Genomic DNA, 9,820 nt, shown 5'->3' with positions numbered 1-9,820 from the left:
TAGTCGATGTAATTGCGACAATTTATAATTATTGTATTCCTGAGCTAATTTTCATACAATCGACGCATATTCACTATCTTTTGGCCACAATATCTAGATAAGGCAGTATAAATAACTTGTATTTCTACAAGTTATCACCGGCGTCACGCCTGGGATCGAGAATGTGTTACACATCTCCACAAAGCTTGTAAGATGAGCATGCAGGTTTTCACCCTGCATTCCTCCAAACTGGCCAACATTCTAGATCATTTGTAACATACCGGCTTGATCTTGAATCTTGCATTCTCATCAACTGTAGGCCTTGCGATACTCGATGAGAAGTCATAGAGGTTCAGTGCTGCATAGTTCTGCAATGAAATGTAGCGATTAGCAGCAAGAAGAACAGGATCTTGCTGCTGGTGAGCAAACACACCATTTGCTCCCACCTGGTTGTTCTGATTATTGTTGTTGTTGTTATTGGCCATATTTCTTTTGTGTCTATTACGATTCTGCCTTACTCTGCGATGGAAAGTCCTCTCTATTTTAGGGTCAATGTTGAGCTTGAGTTTTATTCCCATACTCATGTACCGTCTGTAGTTTGTCTTTTAATTCTACAGTACTCCCAAAAAGGAAATGGTGCCTGCAAGAAATCACAAAAGTCCAATACTCAATTAGTTATTAAATCCCTAACAACGGCACCAAAAACTTGTTGCATTTAAAATATGCGATGAATTCTACACTAGACTATGATTGATATGTGTTATTAATAATATACGTCGCAATGTAATGAGCATGCGTGAATCACAAGTTTTCTTGGTCACAGGCCAAGTGAAACCTGATTGCGAGTTTCATAGGATGACTTAAGGTCGAACCCGGGGATCTGCAAAAATTGCATTAAATAGCTGTGATCTATAAGGTGAAGCTATTTTTTTTGTGTCTATGCTTTGAACATGCAATGAACTTAATTTTAGGTTATAAAAAAAACGTTCTATGAGCCTCAAAATGAGAGTAAAAGAAGCAGCAGACTAGATGTGGAGAAAATATATAGAGAAGATAGGCTTTGGAAGAAGAACGTTACCGCATCACTAAGCTCAGTCGAAGGAATTTATCCCAGTTCATAGCTTCTAGTTGTCACACACCTCTTGGTGGCTCGCCACACTTTTCATATCTCTATAATGTATGAATAAGTGTACTTGAGTGCACAAGGTTGTTTCTATCTAGAAATGTTTCTTGCTTCGCCTTAACAAGTTCCACAACTACCTCTCTCTCGAGAAGTTAGTTGTAGCACTTGTCTCTATAAGTAATCATAAGGAAGCTTTTAAATAACTACACGTTAAGTGAATAGGATAACTTTTTTAAACTCTTCTTAGTTCACAATAATGACCTTCACCCTGTACCCCATAAAATTTAGTGACTCATGGTGAAAATAAAAGCGAAAGACCAAGTGGGGAAAGTAATGAAAAGGGACATGATGATATTAAGAAAGCAATATAGTTGAAGAATACAGGATGAATAATGTCTCAGACAAACATGTACTATAATAACAATAATAGTAGAGAAGTGAGGTCATTAGTCAGTTGATAGCAATTTCATGCACTCAATGGATGGTTGCCAAGGCTGCTGGTGTAGTTACAATTGAACAAAAGAGAAAGTCCTCTCAAACTACTGCTATAGCAAGCTCCGATGTTGGATCGGGTAGAAAGTGAAGGTGGATTGTTCTCTCAAAACTCTAAGAGTTTTTCTCGATCGTCGAAAGTTCTCCTTTATTCATGGCGTCAAGGCTTTATTTATAGAACAGTGAGCTATTCTTTGTTGGGATTTCCGCTCTGATCGACCATTGTCATCTGACGCGGTAGGTAAGAATGTTAGCACTGCACTCATGGTCAACGTTTTGGAAGTTTGACAGAAGATCCACTAGGATAGTTTCAAAGATCTTGAGGCATGCAACCATTTGCTTGCTCCTTGAAGGATTAACGCATGTCGACTCCTGGTGATAATCTGCAAAATAAACACTTTTTGGTAAAATTTTCTCATGAAATACGGTCAACAGTTAATTTTGAAGTACTTTGGCGTGAACTTAATGTTTAGCATGAATTCTAAGCATGATTGACACATAATCTTCTTTCCTACCTTCATTATTCTAAACGAAAAAACTACAATAACTTATATTTCTACAAGTTATCAGTTACCTTTGTATCCTTAAGTACCAATGCTCCTCTAATGAACAACCTATTTATGGTCCAACCAATAAACAAAAAACTCTCTTGGGCCAATGAGAGGGGTAAGGCCCTTTGTTCAAATCCCGAAGATACTACTTAAGGGAACACCCATCTACTTACCCTGAAGTCGGGAAGAAGTGAATTCCATCATGTTTTATTATGTTCCCAGCTTCTCACTTGATCTTGTCCCCAAGATGGTAGGCTTATTGAGTCGTGAAACTAGCCACTCTCACCTATAAAAATCAAAAGACAATCTCTCGTGAACAGGAGTTCATAATACACTCGGGATTAAGACTAAGTTGCCTAGATCATCCAATTGAAATAGAAACCAAATTAGTTAGCGACGTTACATCTAGTAGTTACTATTTCGCGATCAGATCTTATGCAAACTCATTGCATAGGATACAACCACTCATGTGTCACCTACACGAACGGTTGGATCATTACATTTGTATCAAATACATAGTGGGTCATATCCATAGTGTTACCAGGATAAGGTACCCAACCTTATCCTTATACTATAGACCCTTTAGGCTATTTCTTGAACATTGATCCATATATGTCTCCACATGTAGTTCAAGACTCATAAGGCAACCTTGGATGTTAGTTTATTAGATTTAGGGTTATTAAGACAAAATAGAATACAACACAATCAATAACATTTATTGAATTAACATCGATAACTCTTTATTGATGACAATCAATTGATAACATTTACTATCTACGAGTTTTAAGACATAAAACCCAACAGGTCCATCAATTCAGAAGCACATTAGGAAGTCCGAGAGAGGGAGTTGATGGCTATCATGAACCCCCAATTGTAAGACAGTCGAATGAATTGATGAAGTCGGAGAAGTGAATAAGGGCGTCAAAGTGGAAGACCAGAGAAGTTGCAAAGGTCAAGGATAAAGTCTCCACCTTGACAACTGGTTTGGAGGAAGGAGTTAAACCATTTGCAGAATATATCTTCTTCAAGAACAGGTGTTCAGGATTGAAGAAGGTGTCAATTTGTACCACTTGGCTGAAGTGGGAATAGGTGACTATCTTTTATGTCTGGGGGACAGTACCACGTAGCTTGCTCATACCTCGGGGCAAGAATAGATGAGCTACAGTTATTTTTCTAATGATTTTTTGTTTTCTTACTTTGTTGATTTTACAGGTTTTATGTTGAACCTTGAATTTTACCAAGAAGATCAGAGATAACAATTGTAGTGGGAGTTTAGTCTTGGAATTTGTCAAGATGATGAGTTTCGTTGCAATGAGAGGCAAGATCGTCGTTTTGTCTCCAAGTGGAAGAATGTTGGGATTGTAGAGACAAAACTCCATGAAGAAGCACATGATGATTTAATATATATAAATATTGGTTTTTTTTTTTTTAACCAAAAGTCAAAATTAATGAATGCATGCATATTGAAGTTTTCGATTGGGTTTGGCCCATCTAATGTTATTTAGGTTTTGTTGCTGCATATATGTGTATATATATATTATATTCATATGTTTTTTACCAAAGTCAAACTGGGAGACCGTAGCTTCTTGCATGTTTTTCTCTTGTTGAAGATTTTGGTCTTAATCCCAATTGTGGGCCTAAATTAATTAGGTATCAACAAAGACATATATTTATATATGTTTATGAGGAGCAGATGGCAGGTTGCAAAATTAAAAAAAGGAAAAACGGCAGAAGTGATTTGACCGATCAAATAAGTGAAAGAAAAGCTGACGACACTTTCTTTTTTCTTTTCTTAAAGTCCCTCTTTTCTCTGTGTGTACGGCAGTAATTTATTATGAGAATTTAATGTGTATTCTCTTGGTGTTTGGGCGTTGTCTCTTTATTGTTTATTCCAAAGATCGAGTTCTCATACTTGAATTCAAATAGTTGTGTTAAGCTATTCGGGAGAGATTTATAATACGATTTTGAAGTTTTTTTCACAATCTTCATCATAGTAAAACCTACCATTATAGAAAACTAGACGTAGTTTCGAGTTTGTGATGAATCAGTATATTTTTTGGTATCGTTCTTTTTTTCCTACTCTTTATTATTTGGTAATTTTATGGTTGTTAATCTTTTTTGTTCTAACCTATGGAAGTGGGAATTTTAGATATAATTTTATTTTTAAATTCTAAGTATAAATTCCTAACCGTTGAAGAAGAGATATACGAAAGATAAAAATATGGTTAATTTTGAAATGTTGATCGATGAAAAACCAAAGTCTCACATCATTTACTACTTGTCTATATGATAGTTATCTTACTATTATTCAATTGGTTAGTTTACTAATTTTATTTCTATTTTGCAAATGTTATTGTAAGGACTTCTCTCTTCTACTTTAATAATATTTTTAATTGGAGTTATGGATTTAGTTGTTTAAGAAAAAAGGTGGAAGTACTTTGGTTTAATTAGTATGGTTAAATAAAAACATTATTAGTTAAACCTAAGTGTCAAGTGCTTTAATTATTAAACACAAAGATAAATTATGGAATAAAATTTACAAAGTGGTAAAATTGGCTATTAAGATTACCAATACAGAGAATGAAGGGACAAGAAGTTGTTAAAAATAAATAAATAAAATAGAAAAAGAAAAAGAAAAACAGAAAAATAGAAAACATAAAGCAATATAATTTGGGGAATTAAGTGAAAAGAAGGCAACTTCCTTCCTTCAACATTTGTGAAGGGAAAAAAGAGTTGAGAATAGAAGAAGAAGAAGAAGCTGAAAGGAAAGAGAAGACAGCAACTAAAAACTGAAGAAGGAGTTGATGATAACAGTTGATTTTCTTGAGTTTTTGAAGAAGAATGTTGATGTTTTGAAAGAGGAACAAGTATTAAATCCAACTTTGTAAGTCTACTCTTCGATCTTCGTCTTATATTGAAGGAAAAAGGGGTAAAAAATTGCATAATTCAGCTAAAAATGTTGATTAAAAAAACAACAAAGCTAGAAAAGAAATTTAAAATAATCTTGGTGTATTTATGTTTGGTTCTACACTTCATGGTGATGAAATAAGCAAGATTTGGCTGAAATTTGTTTAATTGCTGAAAAATGTTGAAAACTCTAAAATTCTGCACTGCAATAAAGAATTGTTGTTGTTTTTCTTTATGTAGTTGCTATTTTTTTTGTTTTAGTTTCTAGCTTGGTTAACCCCACTCTTAGTTTGAAATTCCCAAATTCTACCATATTCAATGTCTTAGGATAGTTTTAGTTTGAGTCGAACTTTACATCTATGGAAATATGGGTTAAGAAAGAAAGAGATTGGAATAAGCTAGGTGATCGAAATGGAAATTGTCCTGATAAGATTGGTTATACCGATTTTAGGAGAATCGAAGATTGGAAAAGTCTATGACCCGAAAAGCTCTCACCCTTGATTGTGAGTAGGGGTGTGCATTGGTCGAGTTGGGCTGGGTTAGAGGCATTTTATGAACCAACCGAAAATTAGGGTTGGCTTTAACCGAACCCTATTGATTCAATTTCGAAGGATCAATCCAACCCAACCCAACCCAACCTTATATTTTCGGGTTGGGCTAGGTTAGATCACTGGGTTATTTTGTTAAAAAAAAATTAATAATATTTTTTAAATTATTTTCTTCCATTCATTTTTCATTGAAGAATTTGATTTTTGCTCTTCAATAAACTTTCATATTTACATAAGTGAACTAAATATATTACATCAATTATTAAAAATTTCATAATCAAACAACTATATGCAAAATTTTGAACATTTACCTTAATGTTTAAAATACATCCACCATAAATTCAATATAAACTTCAAAAGAAACTAATTCAAGTCATTCAAATGTTCAAGTTCAAAGTCCTCATTCAAATTCATTCAAAATAGAAACAAAAGAGTCCAAGTTCAATAATAGCTATTAGCATATTACAAAGTCTACATTCAAATTCATTCAAAGTCTACATTCAAATCCACGCAACACCATGAGGATGATGCGTACCTACAACAAAAAAAGTTAAACAAAACTATATATATATATTATTTAGCATAATACATGTTAAATATCTACAATAAAAAATTCAATCAATTGCCTATTTCAATATTTTCACAAGCCTCTAACTCTTCAAGTTGTGGAGAGAGATTTAGTAACAGAGCCACCACGGACCCAATTTTGCGTACATATCAAGGCTCCACTGTTTTAGGAGTCAAAGAACTTAGAAAGGAATCAAGAATCCTCCCTCCATACTAAATGTAGATTTAGAAGTCATTCTAGATATCAAAAACGCCTAAACATCTCGAACAATTTTTGATAAAATGGGATATTTGTAACCATTCATTTTCCACCAGTACAAAATATCAAAATCGGGTATCCCATACCTGATTTTCTCTCACTTGCCCTAGGTTATTAATCTGGTATTCCTAGTCTTACTAGGTGATTCTCAAACACTTTAGCCGAGAGAATCTTTGTAAACATGTTAGTGTACAATAGACTTCTTATTAAACTATATGGGGAATGCATCTTATTCTCAATAATGACTAGGAAGTCGTACTTTCCTCCCATTACATCGATGTACTCTCAACTCTTTAAGTAAGACGCATCTAATCTGTCTAAACAACTCTTGTTTACAGTGTTAACTCAATAACTCTTTCTTGATTTATGCAAGTTTTATGGAAACAAATAATACAAGGTGATATGAAACAATATTCAATAATTGGAATGATATTTGAGAAAACAATCTAAAGCAATTAGAAAGTTTGACATTGGATTTCATGTTCTATCAAATAGACCTAGAAATCTTAAATTTTTATACTTTTATCCAATCGAAGTATTTTGGTTTTACCTAATAAGTTTTGTACACTTTGAACGTTTCTAGTGTTTCTAGACTTATCACTTAGGTTAAATAACTATTTGCCTTAATTGATTTCTAGTCGTTTTAAATAACTGAATATTTGCAAATGGACTAGGTTGGTTCTTAACAGAAGTTGCTATGAGATAGAACAAACACAATTTTCGAAAAATGAACATTTCATTAACAAAAATATATACAATTTATTCTTTACAAGATAAAAAAAAAATAAAAAATAAAAAAGATAAGATTATTATCAGCCAACAACATCTCCCACTGGTTAAGCTGAGCAAGCAGTCCTCGGGAACTAGTTTGCCTGTTTTTCTTTCTCTACTCTCTTCTCATCAAGGTACTGAGGGTAGTTCCTCTTCTAGTGCCCTTCCCCGTTGTAGTGGAAACACTTTCCTTTGTCAGCTCTTATTAACATAAATACTTTTACTCTGTGAACTGTATTCAATTTTATTTATTAAAGCATTCGTGCAGAACTGTAGAAAACTCTTTGGAAGACAGTCTAGAATAAAACCAACTTGACTTCTCTTGTCGAAGATAGCGTCATTTACTTCCACCACATTGAAGTGGACCATCATGTCCAGGATATGTTCACGAATAGAGGCTCCCTCTTTCATGCGATAGTTGTAAACGTACTTAATAGCATCATGTGTTAGGAAGAAGGACGGTTGTCCGAACCTCCCTCGTAGAGATTCCATAATCTCTTTGGTAGTACTTATAACCTCATGTTTCTTTACCAAAACATCAGATATGCTGGCGAAGATGTAGGCACGGACTTTTTCATTCGCCCTGATCCATCTATCGTATGCATCTCGAACAGTTCGATTTGCATTAGAGCTTGGAATGGGAGGACAATCCTCTGTTAAGACGAACTGTAAATCGTCTATCACCAGTATAGTATTCAGATTTGATTTTCAAGTTGCATAATTATCCCCAATTAGTTTGTCACAGGCCAACGATTGTACTAAAGCACTTGTCATTATGAAAATATAAACAAATTTTATAAAGGAATTGCTTTTTAAACCCAATCAAGTTTTAGCAAAGTAATAATATACCCAAGATTATTTTTGCAACGATACTACAGCAAGAAATTCTTGACTAAACACTATCTCCAGAATAACTCATATTCCGATAGTCATTTAGCTACCATTTTTGGTTAGAAATTACTAACTTTTTAGTAATTCTATAAGTGTAACCCTCTATTTTTAGACCTCAGAAGTCTAATCCCAACGATGCTCCCGAAGTTGGAAAGTCAAAGTTGAAACTGACTTTAGAAATCCTATCCATTTCTGGAGTTAGAGTTATTCTGAATCCTATGTTAAAACCCTCCGAGGGGATAGCCATTGTTAAATGACTAGCGAGGCCGACTTAAAGATGACAAACGGACGTAACATAGGAATCTCACAATTCAAACCAACAGAAGAGACCGTAGGATATATTGACACATATCCTTCTCCCACTTACTATGAACTACTTCCCCCATTCACTTTGGTCTTAACCACGTGACAAACACTTTCCAAATGTAGCAGTCGAGATATAATCGACACGAAGTGCTGCACGAATCTCATAGTGGAAATTATGTAGGGATGTGAGAATTGAAATCAATATATCATATATCTGATTTTCCAGTGAACAACTTCCCCTCATTCACCATGATCAATTCACGCAAACACTTTTCGAATGGAGTAATCGAGGTAAAATTGACACGAAATGTCGCGACCTTTCGGTGTGAACATCTTAAGAACGTGAAAATTTTAAAATCAAAACATAACAAATGATTTTAAAGTGAATAACTTCCCTCATTCAACAAAATCTCAATTCATGTAAACACTTTTCGAATGGAGCAGTCGAGGTATAATTGACACGAAGTGCCACATGAATTTTGATAGTGAACTCTTGGGGACGTGAGAGCTAAAAATAATCATATCATATATGTTTATTAATCTCCCACTAAAGCATTCTAACATATCATATACGTTATTTGATTTTCACTGAAGTGTTCTAATAGCATATCGTATATGTTATTAAACTCCCACTAAAGTGTCCTAACAATTAAACGGGATATTCATTTCTTAGAATTGTTTCAGCTAATTAAACAACCTAAGTCTAGGTGTTTATCCAAGTATAACGTTTATAATTGGATTTAACTTATGATGTCTAGGTGATAAATTAGTTTTAAAACCTCACATCGCTCACATATTGCTCATAAAACTAGTTAACACTAAATTATTTAAAAGTTTTAATTATGAGTTTGATTGCTAGTTTTAAAGCATGTTGTTTATGATTTATTAATCACTCACTGGGCTAATAGCTCACTCATTTAAATGTTTTCCTTTTCCCAGTTAGTGGTCATCTCCCCAGAGGATAACTGCTCTACCACTTAAAGACTCAATTGAAAGAAAAAGTCTAGGTGTCTATCCTGTAAAAATTTGTACAAATGTGTCTTCATATTAGGGATGAGTAATGAGTGTGAGACCCACTGAACCTTGTTTCTGTGTGTATATATATATATATATATATATATATTATGAGTTTCCTATATATGGAACCTTGAGGTTATTTTAAATGTTATTTTAAGTTTCACTAGCTCTTGAATATTAAATATGTTATTCTAGGGTGCCCTAAGTAGGTTAAACAGGTTAGTTAGACGGTAAGTGCCACAAAAGGGTTGGTAACTGCTGCCGTCACATTCTTTTCTAGATTAAGAGGATAATCTGGGAAGGGGTGTGACATAGCGACCAACTGTATTGATTATCTCCAACGACCAACTCTAACGACTAACTCGATTAATCATATGCTAAAAATGTTGGATTTTATGTCCTAAAACTC

The sequence above is a fragment of the Benincasa hispida genome, chromosome 5 (genome assembly GCF_009727055.1).
Source record: "Benincasa hispida cultivar B227 chromosome 5, ASM972705v1, whole genome shotgun sequence".
Classification (NCBI taxonomy): domain Eukaryota; kingdom Viridiplantae; phylum Streptophyta; class Magnoliopsida; order Cucurbitales; family Cucurbitaceae; genus Benincasa; species Benincasa hispida.
The sequence above is the reverse complement of the archived record's forward strand: the minus strand, read 5'-3'. Positions refer to the sequence as shown.